This window comes from Pseudorca crassidens, chromosome 17 (assembly GCF_039906515.1).
Source record: "Pseudorca crassidens isolate mPseCra1 chromosome 17, mPseCra1.hap1, whole genome shotgun sequence".
NCBI lineage: Eukaryota > Metazoa > Chordata > Mammalia > Artiodactyla > Delphinidae > Pseudorca > Pseudorca crassidens.
The window spans coordinates 20,705,052-20,732,689 of NC_090312.1; the positions used below are offsets into that span (position 1 = coordinate 20,705,052).

General features: G+C 40.6%; 1 protein-coding gene across 5 annotated transcripts in view; it reads left to right on the forward strand.

Moving 5' to 3' along the window:
* The window catches only part of SAMD12 (sterile alpha motif domain containing 12), a 456,644-nt gene that overhangs the window by 127,121 nt on the left and 301,885 nt on the right, over positions 1-27,638 (forward strand). The window contains exon 2 of one of the 5 annotated variants that reach the window (XR_010936195.1): positions 185-321. The exons of the other annotated variants lie outside the window; for them this stretch is intronic. The gene's annotated coding sequence lies outside the window, so the exon portion shown is untranslated. The remainder of the gene's footprint in view (positions 1-184; positions 322-27,638) is intronic. 5 annotated transcript variants of the gene reach the window in all.

Consider the following 27,638-nt stretch of genomic DNA (forward strand, 5'->3'; position numbering starts at 1 on the left):
ATCACTGAAGTCTCTGCTCACGTGGTCCTCTCTAGAGATGGTCTCCCAATCTCAGTACCACCCTCTTCCCTTACCGTCATAGCACATGCTATGGTATTATATTACATGATAACTGTATAATGCCCAGAATGAACGTCTATGCAGCTAGGCACTCTCTCTGTTTTGTTTCCTGTTGTGTCCTCAGTACTGAGAACAATCCTTGACCCAGAGTTGGCACTCAGGAAATATTTGCTGAATGAATGAATCTGGCTTTGAATCTATCTGCTGACCTTCGGCAGGCCCATCTCGCCGCACCTCAGTTTTATCATCTATGAAATGGGGGTAAGAATTACAATGTGGAGTTATTTTAAGAATTAGATAGTATTCAAAAGATCCTGGCACAGCATCTGGGCTTTCGAAAGCCCTCAAAAATAAGAGTTTCTTTAATGTTGTCTGTTTTAATTGTATATATTCTTGAGTGTATGTAATTTTTCTTTGTTAAGGGTAGCTATTATAGCTATTTAGAAAACGTGTTAATATTAATGATCTAGTTGTGAGTTGTAGTAATCAGATCTCATCATCAAAGACAGAAAATCAAAGTTGGCCACTGACCATTAAATAAAATGTTATAATGAAATTCACTAGATGGCAATCTTGGTCTCAGTATGGCAGGAGTTGAGTGACAGAAGTTCTTATTTGTTAAAGCAAATTGTAAATGACCACATTAGATGACACAAGCAGAACAATAAATGTAGAAAGTGATTTAAGACTAGGTTCTTATAATGTCAGTCCTTTTCGATTTATAAATCTAAGTGGTATGTTTCTCCATAAAAAGTACAATGTAATGCAAAATAGTGTCTCTTTAAAATGTCAAGTGCCGTGAATTACTAAGATGTTGCTCATGGTTTGTGTTTTAACCTCAAACACTCCCAGTTATTGTCTTGAGTGTTACAAATAGCAGATGTGCTTTCTGACATGATTATTACTTTATTAAATAATGTTGTTTAATGCCCTTGTATCTCTTCCATGTCTCTCTAATAATTTACTCATGAGGCTCATCATATTCTGCATAAAGGTAACATGATTATATTTGCACCTGAATTTTTTTTAAAATTGAGATGGATGGCAAAGATAGGATATTTTAAAATTACTTTGCGGGCTTCCCTGGTGGCGCAGTGGTTGAGAATCTGCCTGCTAATACAGGAGACACGGGTTCGAGCCCTGGTCTGGGAGGATCCCAAAATGCCGCGGAGCAGCTAAGCCCGTGAGCCACAACTACTGAGCCTGCGCGTCTGGAGCCTGTGCTCCGCAACAAGAGAGGCCGCGATAGTGAGAGGCCCGCGCACTGCGATGAAGAGTGGCCCCCGCTTGCCACAACTAGAGAAAGCCCTCGCACAGAAACGAAGACACAACACAGCAAAAATAAATTAATTCATTAATAAACTCCTACCCCCAACATCTTCTTTAAAAAAAAAAAATTACTTTGCTGCGCTGCTCTCTAATTGCCAGTTTTACTGAATGTGAAATGTGTTTACCTTTTCTTCCTTACGGTTTCCCTGCAAATAATACTCAAAAAGCCAATGAGAGCCCTGTTCACCACAGAGCAGACTTTCAGGCAGGTCCTTCTTAGACCCCTTCTGCAAGAATTTTGTGCAAAGGTATCAGAATGCTTTTATTACAGGGTGAGGTGACCTCCATGGGTGTCCTGAATTACTGATCCTTGGACAGCTTTAAAGCAAGCAATGAAACATACAGCAATGTTCCTTATCTTCCGTTTGGTAGCTGTTCAGTAAAAGTTGGAGTTGAAAGTGTATGAAGTGAAGTGAGTTGTGACGAGTTAAAATGATCTTTGCCTCAGAAAGTCATCTTTATTCTAGGGAGAAGATTGAAATGACTGGTGATGCTTGTTTTTGGAGCGTGGGTATCATTTTGTTGCATAAAATGCTCATTTCATGTCTTTGAAGCTATGGGATCCTGCACCTATTGAATTAAGAGGATACTCTACTGATGATAATTTGGGGGGAATGAAAACAATGGATTGTCATTTAACACACGTCATTGGGCATCCTTCTTGGAGGGGTATGACTGTCTGGACTTAAATCCCTGCTCGTCCAGTAATTAGCTATTTTATCTTCCCTCATTTGTAATGGAGACAATAACTGTAATCTACCTCATGGAGTTGTTGGGGGAATTAATTAAGTTAATGTGCGTAACTCTTGGAACGTTGCCTGGCTCCAGGTAAGCAGGTCTCTAAGTGTCTTCCAGGGCACAGTGCACATCCTGCTTTGTCTATGGAGCTCCTTGGATCTCTCTGCTTTCTGGCTGCCTATTTGATTTATTGTCCGAGCTGTATATTCTGGAGCGTTATCATATTTGATGTAACCCTTTATCATACCTCTGTTTTCCCCCACTCATGTAAGTCAGTCTCATTCACGCATTTGTAGGATCATTTAGGATCTCAACAGACTGGAGCAAAAGTGTTGTTAATGATGGCAGAGGGTATGCATTTGCTAACTAGAGATTGCTAGCCAATTATGTAATAATAATGTTAACAATCAGAGTGATCATCATGAGATGATTAAAAATAAATGTTATTAAATATTGTGAAACTCATGTCAAATCCATATAATCCTAACAATTTGCTTGTAAAGTTCTAAGTGGAAATAAAAATACAATTCTGATGTATAATTTCTATAAACCATATAATTTGAGCCCAAAATAACACTTTTTAAATGGAGGTATAGTTGATTTACAATAGTATATTAGTTTCAGGTGTACAGCAGAGTACAGAATTTCTATAGATTATATTCCATTTAAAACTACTCAAAATTTTGGCTATATTCCCTGTACTGTACAGTGTATCCTTGTAGCTTATTGTATACATCGTAGTTTGTACCACTTAATCCCTGTGCCCCCTATAGCAGAGGGCTGGCTAAGTTTTCGACTTCAGCTTTTTGGTAAAAACAGATCAAAATGACCCTCTTCCGCAAGGCCTGTCAAGGTCTTACTTCCTATTCCTATGGAGAATTCGTTTTGTTGTTAGCATCCCTTTATCCCTTAAAACCTATTTCTTTTCTACTTTCTCCTTTCCCTCCTTTCCTTCCTTCCTTCCTTCCAGTCAAGCCAACCACCTAGCTAGCTATTCAACAGTCATTTTCAGCCTCTTGCTATGTGCCATAAACAGTGCTAGGTGTTACGTATTCAAATGGTCAACGTGCAGGTAGCCCCTGTTTTCCTGGAGCTTATAGTGTGCTGTAAAAAAAAAAATGGTTTAATACTTAATTACAGATTACTTTAAAGGCTAAAAAGAACAGAGTGCTCAGAGTGAATAACAACAGGAATTCACTTTAAATTGTGTGGTGAAGGCTGCCCTGAGGAAGCAGTGTTCAAACTGGGACTTGAAAGATGAGAAGAAACCATCGTGCCAAGATTGATAGGGGAGAAAGAAGGTGAGGAAGGCCAGGACAGGTAGAGGAGACTGTATGTAGGGAGGCATAGAGGCCCTCATGGAAGTGGGGATGGCCAGCCCAATTGCAGCCCTGTGGGCTTGGAGGAGAGCTCTGAGAATGGAACCTAAGTGGTACATGGGGGTGACCACACAGAGCCTTGCAGGCCAGGTCGGGGGTCTAGATCTGAAGTGTAATGGAAGTCAGTGAGATGGCTGAAGGCTTACATTTTTTTATTTCCATTTTTAAGTCACCCTGGTTGCTTCTGTGGATATCCCAGGCCAGCGTGAGGGAACTTGGAGGCTATTGCAGCAGTCCGTCCCTCTGTTACCATATTGAACACGTTGCGTTATTTAATGATTGGTTAACTTGGCTCTTCATGCTGGCATCAGTGAGTCCTGACACACTTCTGACATACAGTGAGATGTGTCAGAAAGTGTTGAGAGGGTGAATGTCTGAATGAAAGTCCACCCTTAATGCTGTCCAGGGGGATTACTTCTCTTGTCTGCGACCTTCTGATTTGCTCACGATGATGATTACCTGCCACTGTCCCTGACCGAGGACACATGGCATGCATGCTGCCGAACTCCATAGCACAGTAATCAAGTACAGCATCCCTGCCTACAGAAGCAGGCCTGGGAGAGAGCACCACTTGCTTCTCCTTGCCTCGAGAATCATTAAATTACCTGGTGTTGAAGTTTCCCAAAGCATATGCTGAATTTTTTCTTTTTTTTTTTTTTTAAGACTTGTGTGTGTGCTATTATTCATGTTCTTTAAGGACCTTGCTATTGAATCCAAATATGACTCTGCTATGGGGTTTATACATCTCTCCCTTCTATCTTCATTCTCTTCTATACTGTTTTCAGGAGATAATTTGCACAGCTGCAGAGTAAGAGGTGCTGTGATAGTGTGTAGGGGTGTAGCAGTGATCACCTGTAGGGATACAGCAGTGAACACATATGATAAAAATATCTACCTTTGCAAGAAATCACCTTCTGGGAGCAGTTATACAAGAAGATGGTGAGTATTAGGGGGCAAGAAAAAGAGTAAGGGAAGGGTTCTGCAGGTTGGGGTCATGATTGAGAGAAGGCTTCACTGAGAGGGCAACATTTGAGGAGTGAGCTTCAAGTGAGGACACGAGGGAAGAGCGCCCCACATGAGGAGAGCAGCTCCTGCAAAGACTGAGGCACTGCACGCCTGGCAAGTTAGAGGAAGGGCAGGGAGGCCAGCGCGGTTGGAGGGGAGTGAGCTCAGGGTGACAGGATGTGTGGTCAGTGAGATGAAGTTGCTGAGACAGACGAGAATAGTCCTGTGGTCGACTGTGAGGACTTGGCTTTTACTTTGAGGGAAATGGGGAGCCAGCGCACAGTGTTGACCAAAGGAATTACAGGTGGGTTGACTGTGAACTGCTCATTAAGTGACAGGGAAAACAATCTTCCAAATCCATTTGTCTTGAAATTGGTGTCCCAGGTGTGGTGTAGGAAGTTGCTGACACTGGCCTTGAGTAACTGTGACATATTGTCATTGCTGGAGTAGCTTAATTTCAAATAACGGAGTGTCAGCTCTTCCCTAATGAGGTCTTAGAGCTCCTACTCAGTGCTGGAGAGAGAGAGACAGGATTGTGAAAAGTAGATCTGTGCGATAGAGACCAAGGGTGACAGACACTGCCCCCAGCAGCTGGCCATTAGGAAGAGACGCACACACAACTGAAGTGGAGAGGCAGCCCAGCATAATGATTACAGCAGAGATTCTGGGGCCAGACCGCCTGGGTTGGAATCCAGTTCTGCCGTTTGCAAGCTGTGTGATGTTAGGGAAGTTAACTTTGTTGTGCCTCAGTTGCCACACCATGAAATGGGAATCATTGTGGTACCTCTTAGTGTTACCATGAGGATTAGTGACTACTTATAAAGTGCCTTATATGTTTTAAATAAAATCCACATATACTCCCTACCTTTTTCTGGCTTATGCACCAGGTTCATTACTTTGTGGCCCAGGGGAATGAGATTGCTCTCAACAAAGCCATGATGGCTCTTTCCTGGGTCCCTGTGTTTTCCCCTCTGTCTTTGATGACTCTGCAGTTAAGCCTGATAGTTCAGGGCTCTCCTCCAGTCCCGACTGAAAAATGGGACAGCAGCTTCCCTGTAAGGGGAACACCCTGTTGGAAGAAAATACGTTGGCCAAGCCATCATGCTAATTATCTAAGCCTCAAAGGAATTAATTTTCTAGTAGTCGTTGAGCTTACTGTCTTTAAAAAAAAAAATGTTTATTAAATTAATGTGATAGAAGAGGATTTATATCTAAGTAATTGGATGATGACTGGAATAAGAATGAAGGCATACTGAGAACTAGAGGTACAGGGTCAACATATATTAATTCTTCATAGGTTCTTAGGTTTTTGAGGAATTGGCATCTGTGTGATGCTAGGCTTAGAGTAGGGTCTGGTTCTTTTTAACTCTAGAATCAGATGATAATTGAGAGGAGAGTTCAACCAAGAAGTGAGTACTGTTCTATACCACGTGCTTTTTAAAAACTATCTCAGTTAATCAGCACTTGTTGAGGTATACAGAGTTTCACCTCTAACTCACAATCTGAGGAAACTTGACACTAAGAGGCCATACAGCTACAAACGGTGGCCCCAATATTCAGAACTTTTACGTCTGCTTCTCAAGACCCCATTCTTTCCACTCTCTGTCTCCTTTGGGGCAGTCACTGCTGAGCATTATGAGTCAAAGAACTTAATCTCTTCTCTCCTAGTAGGTGATAGTAATGCTTTCCTGTCAGAATTTTGGATCCCTAGAACCAACCTATTGTAGAATTGACCTGGGAATAAATTCTTGTGTGTATCCTGTTCCTAATGTTCATTGGGACTTACAGACTTTCGACTGTTAAACCAAAGGATTGTCTTAACCATTCATATAAAGGGGAAAGACTAGAAAAATGAGAGACACTAGCTCAAAATAAGGAAGTGAGAAAAGTAAGTAATTTGAGTTAAATATCTCTGGGTTGTGTTACAGCAAAGGATCTTTATCCGCTGCTAACTGTGTCTCAGAGAATAAGCAGGGGCTGTTGTTGGAGGATTATCGAGCAGCCATCATGAATTGGGCATCAAACAGACCATAAAATCAGACCGTGCTCCACCTCGAGGCTAGAACTCATCCAGTGACGAGAGAGGGCTGCTGAAGTGTGCAGGCACAGGAATGGATGTGTCTGGGTGGGAACCAGTGGTGGCAGGTTCTCTAGAAGACTTGTGTTTGTAGTCTTGCCAGCAAGTGGGAAGAAGCTTTGAGCATTGCTCAAGAGTTGGCAGAGAACCTCTGAGCTAGAGAAACAAATGACATTTTCTAAGCACTAAGGTTTCTTGGCAGAAATTTTTGCTATTTGGAGCTGCAAAGATGCAAATGAAGACATGAAATTATTTTAGTATTTATTTTTAGTAATTTTTAAGAATGTGCTTAGTATTATCTTGTTCCTAGAGCCATCTCTTCAGATTTGTTGAATTGAGATGGAAGCAACGCCAGGCATCTTTAGTCTCCTTCCCTGCCACTTTAAGGCCCTCCACATGATTCCCGTCTGGCTCTTACATACTCCCATGATGATAAAATCAACCATGTAGGGGACTGAACTGCAGTCTCGGAGCTTTGGAACTGTTGCCAGGTTTGGTAGAATTAAAAATGTCTTGCCTTTCTGGGCTAGACTCAACTTGGATTCTTTATCACCGTAAGATGAAAATTTCAGGCACCAAGGGACAGAAAACCTCCAAAATCTATGCATTCTCTCTTTATTCCCTAAAAGAGTAGAGTGCAGAACAAAACCCAGAAATTGCCCACACTGCTCCTGCCCTCTGCGTCAAGGTGAGAATCTTCCCTTGTTTGCATGGTCCATGGCGGATAGCAGAGGGCACCCCTGCAACATGCAACTGAGACTGTGCCATCCCTGGTGGGTGTTCATTCCCACTAGTGGGAATGTGCTTTGACTTCTCTTTTCATTCACTCTCCCTAAGGTCAGGAATGATGGACTGCTGATGACAAGTCAGTTTTCTCTGTGCTTTGGGAGCAGGTTTAATATGACACCCAGACACAGCCTTTGCACACCATTTGGGATACTGAGTGGCAGATGTTTTTTACTTAAAGGAAGGAATGTTTTCTACAAAGGGAGAGGAATTTTTGCAGGAAATTTGCAAACATTACATTGACCCTGATCACCTTGTTACAGATCCAGTTAGTCTTCTGGGAAGGGACTGCTAGGAAGGGAAGATCCTAGCAGTGCCTTGCTGGAGAACATTGAATAATTTGTGAATTTACAGTCCCATCTGCTTCCTTTTTTTTCTGTTTTTTTTTTAATTGAAGTATAGTTGATTTACAGTGTTGTGTTAGTTTCAGGTGCACAGCAAAGTGATTGTTTTATATATGTATTCTTTTTCAGATTCTTTTCCATTATAGGTTATGACAAGATATTGAATATAGTTCCCTGTGCTATACAATAGGTTCTTGTTGCTTACCTATTTTATACATAGTAGTGTTTATCTGTTAGTCTCAAACTCCTAATTTATCCCTCCCTTCCCTCCTTTCCCCTTTGATAGCCATAAGTTTGTTTTCTGTGTCTGTGAGCCTATTTCTGTTTGGCAAATAAGTTCATTTGTATCCTTTTTTTTTTTTAGATTCCACTTATAAGTGACACCGTATGATACTTGTCTTTGTCTGACTTACTTCACTTAGTATGATAAACTCTAGGTTCATCTGTGTTGCTGCAAATGGCATTATTTCATTATTTTTTATGGTTGAGTAGTATTCCTGTGTGTGTGTGTGTGTGTGTGTGTGTGTGTGTGTGTGTGTGTGTGTATACACATACATACATACACCACATCTTTGTTATCCATTCATCTGTTGATGGACATTTAGGTTGCTTCCATGTCTTGGTTGGCTATTGTAAATAGTGCTGCAATGAATTTTGGGGTGCATGTATCTTTTTGAATTATAGTTTTTTTCTGGATATATGCCCTGGAGTGAGATAGCAGGATCATATGGTAACTCTATTTTTGGTTTTTTAAGGACCCTCATTACTGTTCTCCATTGTGGCTGCACCAATTTACATTCCCACCAACAGTGTAGGAGGGTTCCCTTTTCTCCACACCCTCTCCAGTATTTATTGTTTGTAGACTTTTTGATGACGGCCATTCTGACCAGTGTGAGGTGATACCTCATTGTAGTTTTGATTTGCATTTCTCTAATAATTAGGGACATTGAGCATCTTTTCATATGTCTGTTGGCCATCTGTATGTCTTCTTTTTTATTTTTATTTTTTTTTAGTATGTCTTCTTTGAAGAAATGTCCGTTTAGGTCTTCTGCCCATTTTTTGATTGGGTTGTTTGTTTGTTTTGATATTGAGCTGTTTGTATATTTTGGAAATTAATCCTATGTTGGTTGCATCATTTGAAAATACTTTCTCCCGTTCCATAGGTTGTCTTTTTGTTTTGTTTATGGTTTCCTTTACTCTGCAAAAGCTTTTCAGTTTAATTAGGTCCCATTTGTTTATTTTTGCTTTTGTTTCCATTACTCCAGGAGGCAGATCCAAAACATTTTGCTGCAATTTATGTGAAAGAGTGTTCTGCCTATGTTTTCCTCTAGGAGTTTTATAGTATTTGGTCTTATATGTAGGTCTTTAATCCATTTTGAGTTTACTTTTTGTATACAGTGTTAGAGAATGTTCTAATTTCATTCTTTTACATGTAGCTTCCCAGTTTTCCCAGCACAACTTACTGAAGAGACTCATATTTCTCCATTATATATTCTTGCCTCCTATGTCATAGATTAATTGACCATAAGTGCATGGGTTTATTTCTGAGCGTTCTATCCTGTTCCATTGATATGTGTCTGTTTTTCTGCCAGTACCATACCGTTTTGATATCTGGAGCTTTGTTAGTATAGTCTGAAGTCAGGGAGAATGATTCCTCCCACTCTATTATTCCTTCTCAAGATTCTTTTGGCTGTTCAGGGTCTTTTGTGTTTCTATACAATTTGCAAAATTATTCTGGTTCTGTGAAAAATGCCATTGGTAATTTGATAGAGATTGCATTGAATCTGTAGTTTGCCTTTGGTAGTATGGTCATTTTAATACTATTGATTCTTACAATCCAAGAACACGGTATATCTTTCCATCTGTTTGTGAAATCTTCAGTTTCTTTCATTAGTGTCTTATACTTTTTGGGGTACAGGTCTTTGCCTCCTTAGGTAGGCTTTTCCTAGGTATTTTATTCTTTTTTGATGCAGTAGTACATGGGATCGTTTCCTTAATTTCTCTTTCTGCTATTATGTTGTTAGTGTATAGAAATGCAACAGATTTCTGTATATTAATTTTGTATTCTGAAACTTTACCGAATTCCTTGATGAGCTCTAGTAGTTTTCTAGTGACGTCTTTAGGATTTTCTATGTATAGTATCATGTTATCTGCAAACAGTGACAATTTTACTTCTTCCTTTCCAATTTGGATCCCTTTTATTTCCTTTTCTTCTCTGATTGCTGTGGCTAGGACTTCCAAAACGATGTTGAATAAAATTAGTGAGAGTGGACATCCTTGTCCTGTTTCTGATCTTAGAGGGAATGCTTTCAGCTTTTCATTGTTGAGTATGATGTTACCTGTGCGTTTGTCATATATGGCCTTTATCATATTGAGGTATGTTCCTTCTATTCCCATTTTCTGGAGAATTTTGATCATAAATGGATGTTGAATTTTATCAAAAGCCTTTTCTGCATCTATTGAGTTGCTCATATGGTTTTTATTCTTCAATTTGTTAATGTGGTGTATCACATTGATTGATTTGTGGATATTGAAAAATCTTTGCATCTCGGGTAAATCCCACTTGATCATGGTGTATGGTCCTTTTAATGCTGGATTTGGTTTGCTAGTATTTTGTTAAGGATTTTTACATCTATGTTCATTGGGGATATTGGCCTGTTCTTTTCTTTTTTGTGATATTTTTGTCTGGTTTTAGTATCAGGGTGATGGTGGTTTCATGGAATAAGTTTGGAAGTATTCCTTCTTCTGCAGGTTTTTGGAATAGTTTCAGAAGGATAGGTTTTAACTCAGTCCCATCTGCTTCTCATGAGAAGGGAGGAAAATCACATGGTGATGTTGTTAGTGGATCTCAAGCCTCAAATGGGATTTTCCCAAAAGTCTTCTCTAACCAGACTTAGCCATATATTCTCAATATCCAATTTGACATCTAGTAAACCCACTAGAATTTATGAAATAATCCAACAAACCTTCATTAAGTACCCCTGAAAGGAATGGGGTTTACAGGATGGGGATTAAGAGTAGAGACTTAAGACATAGACTACCTATATTTCAGTCCTGGCTTTGCAACTTACTAGTTATATGATCTGGTCAATTTACTTAATCATTCTATGCCTCGGCTACCACATCTGTAAAATGGAGGTGAAATTATCATCTGTGTCATTGGGTTGAAGGGAACAATAAATGAATTAATATCTCAGAGACACAAAGAACGATGTTTGACACATAAACACTGTTTAGGAGCCTGTTGGCTGATGGTGATGATAACAGATTATGATTATGACAACAGTGTTGATGATGACATTGATGACTTCATTGTTGTTAGGCTGAGAATAAAAAAATACAGTTCTATCAAGTGACTAGTCATCTTGGGTGGGGATACAGCCAAGTCAGTCAACGGTGTCATCACAGATTTTGGATGTGTTTGAAGTGTGCAGTAGTGTATGAGTATAGAGGAGATTTGGTGTGGGGTGGTGGGAAAAACTCAAGAGGCTGTGATGTGCCAGCTGTATCTCAAGCAATGAGCAGGCGTTAGCGAGGAAAAGAGATGAGAGCAGTGCCTTCCAGAGGAACCAGTGTGAAGGAGAAGAACCAGTGTGTGTGAAGGTGTGTGACAAGTTTGAGAATCACAGTTAGTTTGGCCCGGTTAGTTAACATGTAGGATGCAGGTGAAGGAGGGGTGAGGGGTAAGTTGGAGAAAGAAGTAGGAGCTAGATCACAAAGGGTCTCGTTTGCCTTAATCGGAGTGGGGCCTTTACCAGGAAGGTCTGAAGCATGGGAATGACAGAGCCAGGGAGGCAGGGAATCAAAGACTCAAACATCAGTGACTCTTACAGCTTTTTGAGTTTCCTCATGTATAAAATTAGGGCCTCTGGGACTGCACGGTATTAGGGTCTCTGCTGTGCTTGTAAGTACAGAACGAATGGCCAAAACGTTCTGGTTTTGGGTTCTCCATCAATAAGGCAGAAAACAGGTGGCATACTCGACTAGGATTTTTGAGAATAAATGTTAAGGAAAAGGCTCTTCAGAGGTGTGAGCTGAAGCTGTAGACAAGGGCCACCTGAGTGAGGACCAGCCACTTCCAGGACTGCTCAGATGCAGGGAGGATCTTGTCGTCTCCCTTCCCCACCCTCTTGTCTTCTACTGGTGCCTCCCATGGCTGACCCCGACTGGAAGCAAGAGGTGAGTGTGTAAGGTTCCTCTCCTTGGAGTCCAGGGAAGGACTGAGAATAGGAAAAATGGGAAATATCCTGAACTCCTCTTGGGACTGATTGTTCTGAGGCTATTTTAAGTCCTCTTTTTTTTGGCACCTGTCAAAATCCACTCTAAGACGATACCTGTGGATAAGATTGGAATTTGTGCAGTATTTCAGATCACCTTCCTGTTCTGAGTCAGAAAGCTATACAGGCTATTTTACTATATAATCAGCGACTTTTTTCTATTAGGGCATCCTAATGGAAAACCACAGAATAAGTATTACAATAATTCCCCTTCCTCTTCTTTCCATTTATTGAAACTCATCTGTGTGACAGGCTCTTGAGACTTATCACCACAATCCTTAAAGCAATCTGAAAGGTGCTTAATATTATTCACATTTTATGTATAAGGAAATTGAGGCAGTGGTGTTCCAGTAACTCTATAGCTGTAACAAAACTGGGATTCAAATTCAGTTTGGGTTTTTTGTCTATACCCCACTACCTTTAGGCAATAAAGTTCCTTTAGGTAAGTCTACCACCCTGCTTTGAGAAAGATACTGGATACCTGGGTCACTACTGTCATCACCACCATTTTCTCTACCAGCATCTCTATCATGATCACCGCCACCAAAAACAAAACAAAAGCAACAAATATTGATAGATACTTTAGGATGAGGGGCAAATTTTATGGACACCAAGTCTGAACATCTTAAGGAAGAGTTATTTTCGCTTAACCTCTGGTTTTATTTTTTAATGACAAGTTTCAATTTTGGCTTTGTAAAGGTATTTTTTTGAGGTTTCTTCTCTCAGGTTCTATCAGTGGTAACATATTGGTTATAATTTGGTGCCATGAAACATTTCAATGGAAGTACCAGGTCAGCCACTACTTCAATACTATTTGGATGCAACTAAAATTTTTGCAACATAGTGCAAGATAAAATTACCCAGGACTGTATGTCCTAATGGTCTCACCAAAATGGTGGCTGCTAAAAGTCCTTGCAACTGCAGACTAGGTAATTGAATAGTTTGTATACCAAATTCAGGTCCAAATGATGCTTTTAATAGTATGATTACTCATAATAGGAAAAAGGTCAGCATTCACTAGTATTATCTATTCTCTATAATTTTTAAAACATGAAAAAAATGCTGTGGCCAGCACATCCATAGGGGAAAAGGCACTGCAACACAGCAATGGTATGGGAGAACCGTGCTTTATTACTAAATTAGTCATTTCGTTTGAGAAACACAGTGTGTAATTGATCTGCTAATTTGCCCGAAGCCTTTCATTTAGGTGCTGTATTTCACATCTCCGTTCACATTTTCACATTTCCAAAAAGCAGGCATCACTGTGTGACACAGTTTATTGATCATCTTTCTTTTTCTGTCTTAGTGGTACCTAAAACAAATGCATGTCATAAAATCAGTGACATCTTAGATCAGATGAAATAGGGATTCAGACCCTTTTGTGTATTTTTTCCCGATGAGATATCCCTGAAAGACCAAAAGAACCCTTTGAAGAGAGCTAATGCAGAAGATTAAATTCACATATTCTAATATTCATTTTTCTAATTTATGTTATATGCCTTACCTGTGTGAGTACTTTATGGGAGTGATAATCACAATGATAAATAGTATTTTCTGCATTTGGGTAGTGCTTTATAGTCTTTAAGGGGCTGCTACATGCATCATCTTATTTCTTCTCAAAGTTGACTTGGAGGATAGACATCAGTTTCCCACTTTCTGGGTAAAGACAGGTGCAAACCTTCTGAAGGTTGGGCGACTCTGCTAAGGTGATCCAGGTCAGTATTCACAGAACCAGAACCTGAGTCTCCCAACTCCAAGTTCACTCTTTAGAGCTGGGGCTTCCAAAGTTTAAGTCCAACTCCTGCTTTGCAATGCAGCATTTTTTTTCTTATGTTCTAACATCTAGGTAAACCTCTTTTCCCATGTTTTTTAATTGCATAAGTAATACTTGAACATAAACCCACTGTTAAAAAAAAAGTAAAAATGGAGTAAAAAAGTGATGTATGTCCACACCACTGTTTCTTGTCTAGTATTTACACATGTGTAAACAGCTCTTTGGCATAAATCTTACTATGTATATGTTTTGTGATTTGCTTTTCTTGCTGTATATATCTTAGAGATTTATTCATTTAACAAATATTTACTGTTCTCAGCACTGAGAAATCCCCATGTCAGTATATGTAGTTTTATCTCTTAACCAGTAAAGAATATTCCATTCTATGCATTTACCATAATTTATTAAGGCAGTTCCCTGTCACTGGACATTTGGCTTGTTTCCAAATGTAATTTCAGTTCCAACTAATGCTAAATAAAAATATAAAAATTGTAGCACATGCCTGTCTGGGCAAAGGTGTACACTTGTGGGCTAGTTCCCTATGTGCAGGGTTAAAGGATGGGCATACTTAAGTTTTAGCCGTTTTTGCCTGTCCACAAAGGAAGCTGAACCAACAGTGTGTCAGAGTGAGCAAACTGAATCTCCGTGAACTTTTTTTTTGTTTATAAAAGGGAGGAAATAACACAAACCTAATAGCGTTCTTCTGACCATCTTGCAGAGTAATGATAGCCATGCTGCAGAGCTTCCCCCTCTCTTGTGGGTCAGACAGAGCCACAAAAATGATCACAACAAGGCAGTCAATTCCAAGGGCATCTGGACGGTGCCAGCAGGTTGAAAAGGTCAGAGGAAGATGCAAACTTCTGCCTGCTGTGTGGTAGGAGGGCAGAAGAGTAAGTCTGGTCTGCCTGGTGGCTGGGGAGAAACGCATTAGGCCGCGATATTCCTGAAAGAATAGTGTGGATAAAGGCGGGGAAGAGATGAGTATGATGGGAGACCTGCAGTCCAGCAGAATCTGATATGGTGAAATGGAGCTGCAGCCTCTTCCTGGATTACAGCTTTCACTCTGCATCTCTTTAGTCCTGCGGCAAGATCAGCCACTTTGCTGTGCCTGTCAGCTTGGTCATTGCTTTTTGCTCCTTGCTGCTCTGCACAGTGACAAGACTGATACACCCATGGATAGGCTACCTAGAGTCCTCCATATCCCTCTAGTTAGGGAAGAGTGTTCATCAGAAGTTCAGTGACAGAGTTGGAACTGGAGGAAAATATCTAGTCTGTTGCCGCAATGAAGCTACATTTGAGTTCAACTCACCTGGACTGCTCTGTACCCGGCATTCTGCCAGGTGCCTCTGAGGCGAAGAGTGAAGGGGATGAGAAGGTTATAACACCAACTCTGAACCCGCTAAAAGCTTTCAGATTAGAAACAGACTATTGTTTCATATCAGCAAAGCCCTGGGAAGCGCCACGTGCCTCCTTGGATCTCCCTTTGCAGTGAGTTATTTTCCGAAGGCATTTCTGAGCCGGTGGAAACAATAGCAGGATAGTCAAAAGACATTCTGGCATTTTTAAGGAGGATTAGGCTGCCAATAGGGGTGGAGTTTTTGTGAGCATGTGAAGACGGTAGGTTTTCAGAGGCAGTTGACAAAGACCCAGCCCTCTTTGCTAGTTCATATTACTGCCTGGAGAATCTGCCAAAAATCATGATGATACACTTTTTGGTCTCATTACTGCAGCTCTTTGCCCACCATGTACAATTATTTCATATTGTTAGGAGTCTGGCCCAGGTGTGTGTGTGTGTGTGTGTGTGTGTGTGTGTGTGTGTGTGTGTGTGTGTGTGTATGTGTGTGTGTACACACTTCCTGTGCTAGGGTACTCTGCTATTTGTTATTGTTCATTTCCACGTTTGTACTGCAGACACACTATCATATTAGTTGCCACGAAGTAAGAGTTATGGTTTACAGGAGTGGGATCGTTGGAAAAAGAGGCGGTGGCTTGAAGCAGGTCTCAGCGTCCCACTGGGTAGATAAAGTGTCCTGTAGTGCGGTGCCGCACCCCCGTACTTACGAACCTCAGAAAACCACAAGTTGAGGGGCCTTTTGGGCTCTTGACTTAGAAGAGCATCAGGGTGATTGGAATGTGTAGTCTAGTTAGCAACCCTGAGTCATAAATAGATTGAGAACCATCTACTCTGCATTGTTGTCTCAGACCATAATTGATGGGGCAGGATTCAAACAGATCTTTACCAACTAGCTTGTTTGGCCTGGGCCACGCTTCCCTTGGGTTTGCAGCTGCCAGGAGCTGCTGAGCACAGAGCTGTCCTAGATCGGGTGTTCAACAAGCCTGTAAGGTAAGTGACTGCAGTCTAGATAGCTTGATGTTACCTACTTTATGCTGAGCTGACATCGTAGCGAAGATCATGGCCGCATGTCCTTCTGCAGGGGAGCATACGAGGTGTATGGATCTCCCAGGTCAGAGATCCGAACTTGGAAGTAGATGTAGCACAGTTTTTGAAATGATAATAGTATTAAACCTTCATACAAATGTTTCCATATAGTAAACATTACTCCAGGCACTCTAAATGGGTTATGCCACTGAATATCCTTCAACGACCCTGTGAGGTAGGTACAGTTATTCCCACTTTACAGACAAGGAGACAGAGACATGCTAAGATGATCCACTCGGGGTCATACAGCTGTCGAGTGCTGATTTGAGCCTGGGCAGTCTGACCTTAGGGTCCCCAGGCCGTAATTGGTTGTAAGGGTCCAAAGGGGCCCAGGTGTAGCCATGGGGATGAGGAACTATAGACAGGTATCAGAAGCATTTGATGATTGGCCCATTGTCTCTGAATACATAACTCAAGAAAATGCAGTCCTGTCATTTTCTCTCTCCAACATCCTGGTATCTTCTTTTGTGATTGCTACTAGGAACCATTGATTACCAAAAATGGTTTGTGAAGCAGCCCAATTAAGTGAGCCAAGAATTACGTGTCAAGTGTTACCATCTTTATTTGCTTATGTCAAGTGGAGTCAGAGTCCTTCTGTGATCAGCAAAGCAAGTGTAAAGTGGTTGATTAATTTCCTTTAAGTTTTGTCAAAATTTGTGTGCAGGGAATCTAATTTTCAGTTTAATTTTCCTTCCTAACACAGACACTCCATTTTTTTTTTTTTCTTTCTCTCTCTCTCTCACTATTACTGATAGCTGGAACACATCATTTGTAGTTTCATTTCACTTGAGTGTTGGGTTAATAATATTAATCTGAATACTTCTCCCTTCTTACCTTTATTTTAAGTAATTTGTAAAGGATGGTCAGTTACAGACGTGCTTAAACAGATGACAGCCATTTTGCAGAATACCCGAAAAAGCAAAAGACTTTTATTGTCCTTTAACACACTTCCCACACTGAGAAGTTTTTTGTGTGGTTAATAATATTTTTGTGGGATTTATTGTGTGCCTACTTTGGGCTGGGCATGGAAGAAACACAAAGGTGAATAAAACTCATACCAATAACTTCAGTTTTCTCATATATAAAATGAAGCTGGTAATTGGATTTCTTTCATAGAGCTGTGATTAAATTATATAATCTTTGTAAATGTCTTAGTCTAAGTACTCAACAAATGTTAGCTGTGGCTACCTGGCTTCAAAGTCGTCTTGGCTTCTGATTCTGTAGGACATGGAACCAGCTGGCTGCCCTGGTCTGAGACCTCCCCATGCTCTTCAAGCTCCCAGACCTGTGTTGCGACTCCTGTTTACTCCTTCCGTGTTGGCAACTCCTGAGCTGTGACTGTTTTCAATCCTATATCTAGATTTCAACTGAAGACCCCCTGTGCTAGGTGTTAACTCAGGCTGTGCAGTGGAGTCTTTGCTGGTTTCTCATTGTTGGTGTGAGGATGTGAGATTGAGAACATCTGTAATTCCTCCTCTAATCTGCTCTTTCCCCTTTAGTTATCACTGAAGGATCAATGACACCTCTTTTAGAAAGTAACTCCATCTTAGAAAACTAGGGATATGCATGGGGACCAACTCATCTCAGGTTTAGCATTGAAAGTCTTGAGATCCAGGAACCCCTATGGGATCATTTCCCCAGGACTGTCTGTTTTAAAGCCGAACATCTCAGCTTCCAGGAACCCCTGGTCCCAGGCAAACAGGGATGTTGGTCTCTCTAGATGCAGAAGACCAAGACAACCAAGAAAGCATACCTCACATCTTGTTTGTATGTAGTTATTTTGCCATAATAAAAAAAATAGAATTAATTCTTCCTTTTTGAAATACAATAACTGCCTTTAAAGTTCTGTGAGATTGATGAGGTTACTACATGCTCTCTTGAGGGCAGCACCTAAGAGTCAGGAAGGATCCAGGTCTTAGCCTCTGTTTTGTACGTATCTGAAGCTATGTATATCCCTTCCTCTCTAGTTAAACAGATTCTGGAGATGCTGTAGGACTTTTCAGAATAACAAGACAATTGACAAATAAGTCACTTTTATTGATTTAAAAACAACTAACTAGTTAGCAGGTCAGCTGATCACCTGATTTTAGCCTCTAGAACAAGAGTCAACCTAGAAAATCCGATAACCACAAGAAGGTTGCTTGTTCATCATGGTGCCAGAGCAAAGGAAATTGCGTCATTAGAAAGCCATCGAGTTTTATGAGTTCCACTCACCCATCTGAAGGTATACAGTTGACCATTGAACAATATGGGAGTTAGGGGTGCGACCCTTCACATAGCCAAAAATCAGAGGAAAACTTTACAGTGGGCCCTCAAAATCTGATATTCACACCTGGGGGTTCAACTAACTGCTGATCATGTAGTACTGTAGTATGTATTGAAAAACATCTGTGTGTAAGTGGACCCACACAGTTCAAACCTGTGTTGTTCAAGGGTCAACTGTGTGTATCAGTTCTCAACCCAGAAGTTTAATCATTGCTTCCTAGATCTGCACCCCAGAGATTCCACTTTAATTTGATTGGGGTGGATCTCAGACATTGCTCTTTGTAAAATTCTCCAGATTATTCTAATTTTCGTCCAGGGTTGCAGCTAAGGATGTTGAGAACCCTCTCTACTGGATAGTACCAGACACATTGAAAACCATGGACTTGACCTCTGCTTTCCCTCCATAAAGACCACACCATTCTGTTAAGACAGTACAGCAAAGCATAACATCCATTACTTTCTGTTTATAATTTCCTCGGGAAACTCCAGCTGATCTTAACAGAACCTAGGGTTGTTCCCAAACTATTTCTTATTGTAGGATAAATCTTTGAGCGTTTAACATCCTCCATTTATTTTGGTTTTTTGTTTGTTAATTTTATTTCATTTTTTAATTGAAGTATAGTTGATTTACATTATTGTGCTAGTTTCAGGTATAGGGCAGAGTGATTCAGTTACATTTTTTCAGATTATTTTCCATTATACGTTATTACAAGATATTGAATATTGTTCCCCGTATTATACAGTAAATCCTTGTTGCTTATCTATTTTATATATAGTAGTGTGTATCTGTTAATCCCATATTCCTAATTTTTCCTCCCCTCCCCTCTCCCCTCTGGTAACCATAAGTTTGTTTTCTATGTCTGTGAGTCCGTTTCTGCTTTGCAAATAGATTCATTTGTATTATTTTTTAGATTCCACACATCAATATAAGTGATACTATATGATGTTTGTCTTTCTCTGTCTGACTTCACTTAGTGTGATATTCTCTAGGTCCATCCATGGTGCTGCAACCTCTATTTGTAATTGATTCTTATTAGCTCCAGTTTTAGACAATGCCATTTGCAAATCTTGTCCCCAAGGCTTAGAAGGGCAGCCCACCAGGAGACTTTAACAGGCACCATATTCGCTCAAAATAAAGAAGCCAGATAACACCAAATAGAATTGTTTCTGTGTATCCTTTACTCCACTTCCAAAAGACTTTCTTTGTTCCTTCCGGACTTGCCTTTGGAAACTTCGGGGAAACACCATTTATTCTTAGCTAACTAGTCAACATTCCATTGGTTAGACTCCAAATTAATACCACTTTACCAAACATGAATAGCTCTCTTTACTTAATCTGATTATTTCCCTGGTTCTAAATGTTGTCAACCTTTGATACCTTTTTTTTTCTGGAGCCATCTTTTCTATGAAGTGTTCTCGGTAGTGGTTCTGATTCAGCTCTCATGGGCTGGTGGAAATACCAAATCTCTGTGTCCCTATTTCTCTTTTGCAGGCTTCTTCAAGGTAAACAGCTCAGTTGTATCAAAGCGTCTTACAACACAACCAATTTAGGTTCGGCAAAGTTAACTTCTTCGCCTATCAGAGACATGAAGCTAGTGCGTTCCTTAGCAACGATTATTTGAGGGGACTTTTCCCAGCCCTCCTTGCAAGGCCAGCGTGTGAAGGGCAGTATGTAATGGAAGGATCAGCTGAAATCCTAATCCTTTTAGCAACAGTATGGCACTTTAAAGCTTCTCCTGTAAGCTGCCTCTGAAATATGATTTTCATTTTTTTAAATGGGGAAACTCAGACATAGTCTCACAGAGAGATTAAATGACCTCCCCAAGGACATCCATTGCTGGGCAGAGGTTGATCCAGTAATCTAATTAAGGCCTCATAAATCCAGCAGTGTTGCCAGAACCACACTTTTCCCTCCTGTTCCTGCCAAACGCACTAACTGAATATGATGACTTGCCTGGCCCCTTGCCCTGGAAGCCCTCTGGTGCCCACAGCTGAAGCCATTTGACCACACTTCTGGGTTCTACCCCAGGCCAAGGGCTTGGGATGATGAGTGGTCGTTAATCAGGGGGAATTTAAGGACTCGTCCTCAGGGCTCAGGTCTTGCCACTGGGGCTTTTCCGGGCTTAATCCTTCTGGCCATGACACAGCCCCATACTGTACACCGGTACGGGTAAGAAATAGGATCACTATTCTGTTCTCCTTGGTTGGATTTTCCCCTTTGTCCTTCAGTTCCTGCAAGGCTAGGGCACCCAGTCTTGGTGACTAGCCTGCCCTCCCAGAGTCCGTGTTCTTTCTCTGAGCCCTTGCCAGGCGGTGGAAGCCCTGCCTTCTCCTGCCCACTCACCACCTGCTCACCTTCCCACATGTCGCTGGCTTTCACATGTGCCATTGCTCCCCGTGATTCCCGGGTAGATGGCTCTTTCTTCTACACCTCCTGACCTATTAATGCCTGCCTGGGCCACTGTGTCACTGACACCTAGCATCTTGCTGCCCTTCCTGCCCGGGCTTCTCCCCATTGCCTGTGGCTGGGCTACATCTGCTCTGTGAGTCCGTCTAGGTTCAAGGTTCAAATTTTATGCCACCACCTGTGAAAGTTCCAGTTTTTTGGTCTGGACAGGAGCCATCCATACCCTATACCAGTTGAAGATTCTCTTTAGACTCAGCACTTTCCTCCCCTTTTAATTTATTTCTTACAGAACTTAACCTTTTATCCCGGCATTTGGAGGTAACCAGCAGTTTTCTTCTGTATTTCCAAGTGGTGGTTTGGCCTCTGCTTTTGATTTTGAAAATTGTTCTCATTTCTCATTGCCCTTATTTTCAGCCATGGTGTCAGGTTTGTGTCTGTCTTTTCTCTCTTTCTTGTTTGATTTTGTGGAGGGTTCTGTTTAATCTGTCTTTCACGGTATCATTCTAAGATGGATGGATGGATGAATGGGGTGGATGGAAGGACAGACAAAAAAGCATGCAAGCATTCTACCTGTTTCCTTTTTAATGATCCCTCACTGGCACAGTTAAGAGTATCTGGTGTTTGTGAAACTGGTGTATCTCTGTTTTATCACTGTCCCCTCCACAATACCTTAAATGTAGTTAACATTCAACACACTCCTGTTATCAATAATAAGGCAAAAACTATTATCTTGTCAAATTCAGGTTTGGTGTCAGAATGAAGGAGAGGCTTGTACTAGTTTACCAGAATAACCTTATCCTTCATTTTGTGTAGGAAGAGAAACAAGACAAGGCTATTAAAATCTCTGGAAATAAGTGATGTCTCTAAAGGGATCCCATTATCAGATGCACACATAGTCCTGAATTGCAGTATTTGAAAATATTAGAAATGAGAGAGATTTGAACTAAAGCAGCCTTAGGAAGGGACAGACATGGGACCAGAGTAAAGTTAGATTCTTTCAATACCACATACCCCAAACTGACAAAACAATGTGCGGGTATTCCATAATTTATTAAATCCTTATGGACATTTAGGATGCTTCCAAGTTTTCACTGTTACAAATACCATAGCAACACATGTGCACACCTACATGTATTCTTTTACACATACGTATCTCTGCTTCTTCTAGACAGAGACCTTGAAGTGGAATTGCACCTTGTAAACATTTAGAAACACACTACTGTGCACTTCAAACAAACAAAACTAGTCTGAGAGAGCACACTTCCTCGACGGATATTATCAATTTTCTCAATACTTGCATATTTCTTGAGTAAGAACTCAATCATTTTACTAGTGAACGCTGTACAGCAGTTGAAAATAATGAGGTGAATCTATATGTTTTACGGTGGAAAATATTTCTAAAATCTACTAAGTAAAAACAAATTGAAAAGCAATGCACGTGGTACTATCCCATTCATAGGGATGGGCAGGGCTCACAGAAAACCATATATTCCTGTTTTGCATATATACAGGCATAAAATACATAGGAAAGAAAACGTGTGCAAGGCTGTACCTCAAAGTGGTGATAGGTGCTAACTCTGCTGAGAAGAATGGAATTGGGAAAATAGTATGAAAAGAGGGTGTGGCTCTTTGTACATCTGTACTGTTTGAATTGTTGCAGTGAAAATGCTTTCAAGAATTACCATGTATACTTTTTAAAATTAAAATAGCCATAGTATAATGTCTTCTGTCTCAGGTATCTGAGCCTTTGTTAAATGCCTGCTGGAATAATAAATGATATAAAAGCCAACATTTAAATAATCAACACCTACTATATGGCAGACCTTGTGTTGGAGCTATGAAGGGTAGAAATGATGGACAGAACTGTGAGTACCTTTGAAATGCTCACGGTTGTGTGTGGGAGCAGACCTGTAGACAGATAGTTAAACCCCACTGGGAAAGGGACTCTAGTGGGAGAATGTTACCGACAACTATGGGAACAAGGCAGGAGAGGGAATTGGGGAAATCCTGCAAATGAGGTTGCATTTGACCTGGGGCTTGGAAAGGTGTGCAGGAATTTTTCACGTAAAGAAAGTGAAAGTGACATCGTAGCAAAGTAAACCATTATGCACCAGGGCACAGAAGCAAAGAAGGGGCAGGAGAAATAGTTTATGTAGCTGGAGAAATAGTTCTGGGGAAGTGAGGGGTGATGAACCTGGGATGTTATGTTGGGTACCAGTCAGGTTAGGTTTGCCAGCTGGGACCATAGAGATGGGTCTTGTTCACTCTCGCTTCACCAGCACTCAGCCCAGCACAGCTTGAGAGGATGCATGAGTGTGTGCACACAGGCGTTCTTACTATACGTGGGAACCATACTACATCACTGTTCTTGAGTTCATCACTTGTGGTCTACCCCAGCTCTTCTCCCATCCTCCTGTACACTTCTTCATCAATAGTGTTCCTTTCCTAGGATCTTCCAGCTTTCTCAGTCTTCTGATTTCTCCTTTTCATCACAACGATATCCTCATGTGCCTCTGTTCTAAAACTACCCGCTGTTACTTCTCCACTCTGATTCCGTGTCACCTTCGCTTACGCGGACCACGGGCTGAATGTACTCCCATAGGTGCCCACGTCATCCACTGCACTTCTCTCTCCTTGCACTTCTACCATATACTGCTCGTACCCAATTATGTTTCTCACTCTTCTGAAACCCTTGGCTTCGAGCCATCATGTTTCATCTTTGTGTCCCCAGCAGATAGCACAGTGCCTGGCATGTAGTAAGCACTTAATAAATGTCGAATAAATGAATTGAGTAAATGAATCCCCTCCAATCCCCCCTCATGAGTTGTTGATTGTTAGTTTCTGCTTTTATACCCGGTCCATCAAACAGTGCAATGTCCTGTGTGCCTGTTGGACGGTGTAATTATGTGGTTACAGGACACCGCCAATCATAATACTTCATGGAGATGGAGCGTTTGTGAGGGTCAACATCACATGGGACTTCAGAGCAGATGGGAGGCCATGTTATTGCTGGAAAACACATTTCTACTGAAAAGTAGAAATTGTTCAATAAAACCAATGTTGTAACACCATTGTTAATTTTCATAATCTCACGCTGAGGTTTATTTATGTTAATTTTTTTCAAAATATCAGTTTTTATTTTAGTGACTAATTGTGATAGGAAATACGTCTGACCCCCCCCCCATCTGAAATAGACATCTCTCACAGTACTCCTCGCCGTCCTAATCCCATGCTCTCTCCTCATCCAGCTTTATTGTCCTCATGGCACTCATCACTATTCACTGTTGATTTGCCGAGTGTGTCTTTTATGCTAGAATGTAAGCCATTTGCAGGCAGGGGTCTTTTCGTTCTTTCTCGCTAGCGCATTCCATAGCGCTGTGCATGGATACTTGCTTAAATATTTCATGAGTGAATGAATCTTCCAAGTATTCTTTACAAAGTTATCTAGCCATTTGCCTTCTGCCTGATATTAAAAATTCATCATGTTGAAGTTTTCTTCTTTTAAACCTCTGAGAGCTAGCAGGGGCCACTTAGCAGCATATTTAAAAACTTGGTATGCACCTGACAGAAAATAGTCATCCAAAGTTATTAATAATTGTTTGCTTGTTTTAAGTGGCTTTAAATCATTTGAATTATGCAGAGGCATTTTCCCTGCTTTTAGTGCTGCCCTTCTGTTCAGTCCTCTGTCATCTGGATGTACAGTTGACTTATTTAAAATAGAAAATAAAGAAAAACGTAGAAGTGCTACTGAATATGCTAACTGTGGAAATCAGAACACTTTGCAAATAGGAACGACAAAGCCAGTGTTACCACGTGACAATTATGAATTATTATTTGACACCTTTCCTGTGTAGAAGACTTTTTTTTTTATTTTTAATAGATCTTTTTGGAGTATAATTGCTTCACAATACGGTTAGTTTCTGTTGTACATCAAAGTGAATCAGCCATATGCATACATATATCCCCATATCCCCTCCCTCTTGAGCCTCCCTCCCACCCCCCCATCCCACCCCTCTAGGTGGTCACAAAGCACTGAGCTGTTCTCCCTGTGCTATTCTAGCAGACTTTTTTTAAAGCAATATATTAATATTGTAAAATACTGGATCCACGAACTGAATACACACACACACACACACACACACACACACACACACAGCTGAAAACTTAACTACTATTTGCTTTGAACAATGGGACAAACAGAGCATGAAATTAAGTGTCGAGCACATTAAATCTTTTTCAACTTTTGTATGGTCACTTTTCAGTGAGTAATAGTAACTTGAAAACTAGTTTGACTCTAAAAAGAATTATGGAGTAAAATACATTTGATAAGTAGAAATAATATGATTGAAAGGGTAGCTGAGAGAGAGGCTGGAATCACCCTGCTTGCAGTATGAAAGATTTTTGCTGCTTCGTAATCAGTAATCCCAAATGACTCTGAAGGGCTCCACAGATGTATAAAAGGTACAGAAAAACAATATAATGGAGGAACAGAGAACCAGTGGAAAATTAGTTCAGGATCCTTTTCTGGGCTTTTCTTTAAAGGCTCAAAAAATGTCCTGCACTCAGTTCTCTCTAGTCTGTATATCAAATGTGTAACCCAGACATTTTTATTATTAAGGTAACGTGCTTTCAAATCAAAGAGGTCAAGAAACGCAGAAGATACCTTTGAACCTCCAGCCTCTCTTTGTACCTGCTCAAAATGCCAAATGGCTAAAAGATCAGAATTAGGCCCCAGAAAAGAAATGGAAAATAATGAGCACGCAAAGGCAGAGAATGAAAGGTTTTTTAATTTAACAACCTGTGTAACTGCAAGGGGAGAACTGGAAATGGAGTAAAAAATGAAAACGGGAGCTTATTAAAAGGGAATAAACAGGAGATAGAAAAAGTGAAAACATGGAAGAGGATTTTCGATGACTTGTGGGGAAATTTGATTTTAGTTAAGTAAGGAAACTGCGTGTTTGGTGTATCTTTTGGTGTTGTTACTGATTCCTACAGACTCTGGATGATGCTTGGTGAGTGGGAGAGTTTTTCTTGTTTTGGATTTGTTGAGCACTTCCATAAGATCCCAGATTTCACTTTTACAAATAATATTCATGTGCCGAGTAAGCCTTGCTCAGTGAGATTCCGGATTTCTATTTATGGCCCTGAATGATCCTCCCTAGAGAAGGTCTGACAGCCACATGGACCAAAAAGACAAGACAGATTAGAAGAAAGATTGAGCAAATGAAAATGCTTCTCTTGGCCGAGGCCTGTGTGTACTGATTGGGAGCTTGGATCCATGTTGAATTGGGTATTTGTGGCCCATCACAGAGAAGGCTAAGATGTCTCTTGTGAATAGTAACTGGCAGCTTCATGCCTGGATCTAAGAAACCAACAGGATATGATGCCATGTTTCTTAACTTTTCGTGCTGTTTTCTGGAAGAGAGTTATGGAATGGCAACCATGAAATCCTTTGCATTTTTGCCTTCCTGTAGATCTTGGTAAATTATGCCACTGAGAAATAACAAATCTAGATTATTATGCAGCTGTCAATGAATGTTTCTAAAAACATGTTTAATCCTGATTTGCTCCTGACCTACACTTCCATAACGGTAAGTAGTAGCCTTAGTGGGAGTAGTAGCTATAGAGACAGTAGAAGTAGTAAGAAAATAACAGTAATGGCAGAGGCTATCATTTATTAATTATAATTGTCAGAAGTAACAGAATAAATATCATGTTTTGAGTTTATTTTCTAATCAAATCATCATAGCAAACCTATGAGATAAACATATTATCCTCCTTTCCTTTATGGTGAAGCGGAGGCATAAAGAAATTGTCACCTGCTTACAATTAAATAGCTATTGTATGGAAGAACCTAGGTGCAAATCTAGGTCCCTGGAATTCCATTTGAACAGAGTCAGGCTGAGTACCTGTTTGTGATGTTATCCAGTCTCCCTTATTTAGATCTCTTGGTCTTTCAAGCTCATTTACTTGTGAATATAAAGTGTCCTATGAAAGGCCTCTTCCGTGTCAGTCAGTGCTCACTCCACACCTTATACAGTGCGAGGTGCTAATTAAGTATCCAGTAAATCCATTCAAATGAATGAAGGAATGAATCAGGACAGAGCCCTCATGGTTTTCAAATTCAGATGCACAAGACTATTCTTGGCTTTGCGTGTTGCTTCATTGATCCCCTTTGTCTTATACCAAAGCCTTTCTCTACCATCAAATTGGGTCAGGAAAAGACACAAGGAAGACTCTGGTTTCTGATCCAGCATGTAAGAAGCTTGCAAGTCACCACTCCATCCTAATAACAAGAAAAACCTGAACAAATTGAAAAATCAATAACTCTTCTTAGATCCACAAGAGAAGTGAAGTCACAGAGCAAACTACTGCCCCCTTAATTAGAGAGACCAACAGGTGAATACAGAGAATCACATCTAGCCAGAGCATAAACCTCTATGTGAACCAGAGCTGGGGTAAAGAAACCTGGACTGTAATTGATGAACTGCTGAAAACTCAGTGTGAACAAATCTGAAATAAAAACTCCTTGGGGACCCAGTCATTGGGGGGTACCATACTTTTTGTGAATTTTACCTCTTGGAGGTCTACCAGGCTCTCACAATGAATATCAGATACAAATTCCCTTGTGCATGGAGCAGAGGGAAGGTGAAGGGAACCATTTTGAAATACAAGAGCACATTCTGTTCTTCTTAACAAGTTCTTCCCTCGGGAAAAACTATTTAACAGGATCCTAACCTGCTGGGGTATTTTCAGA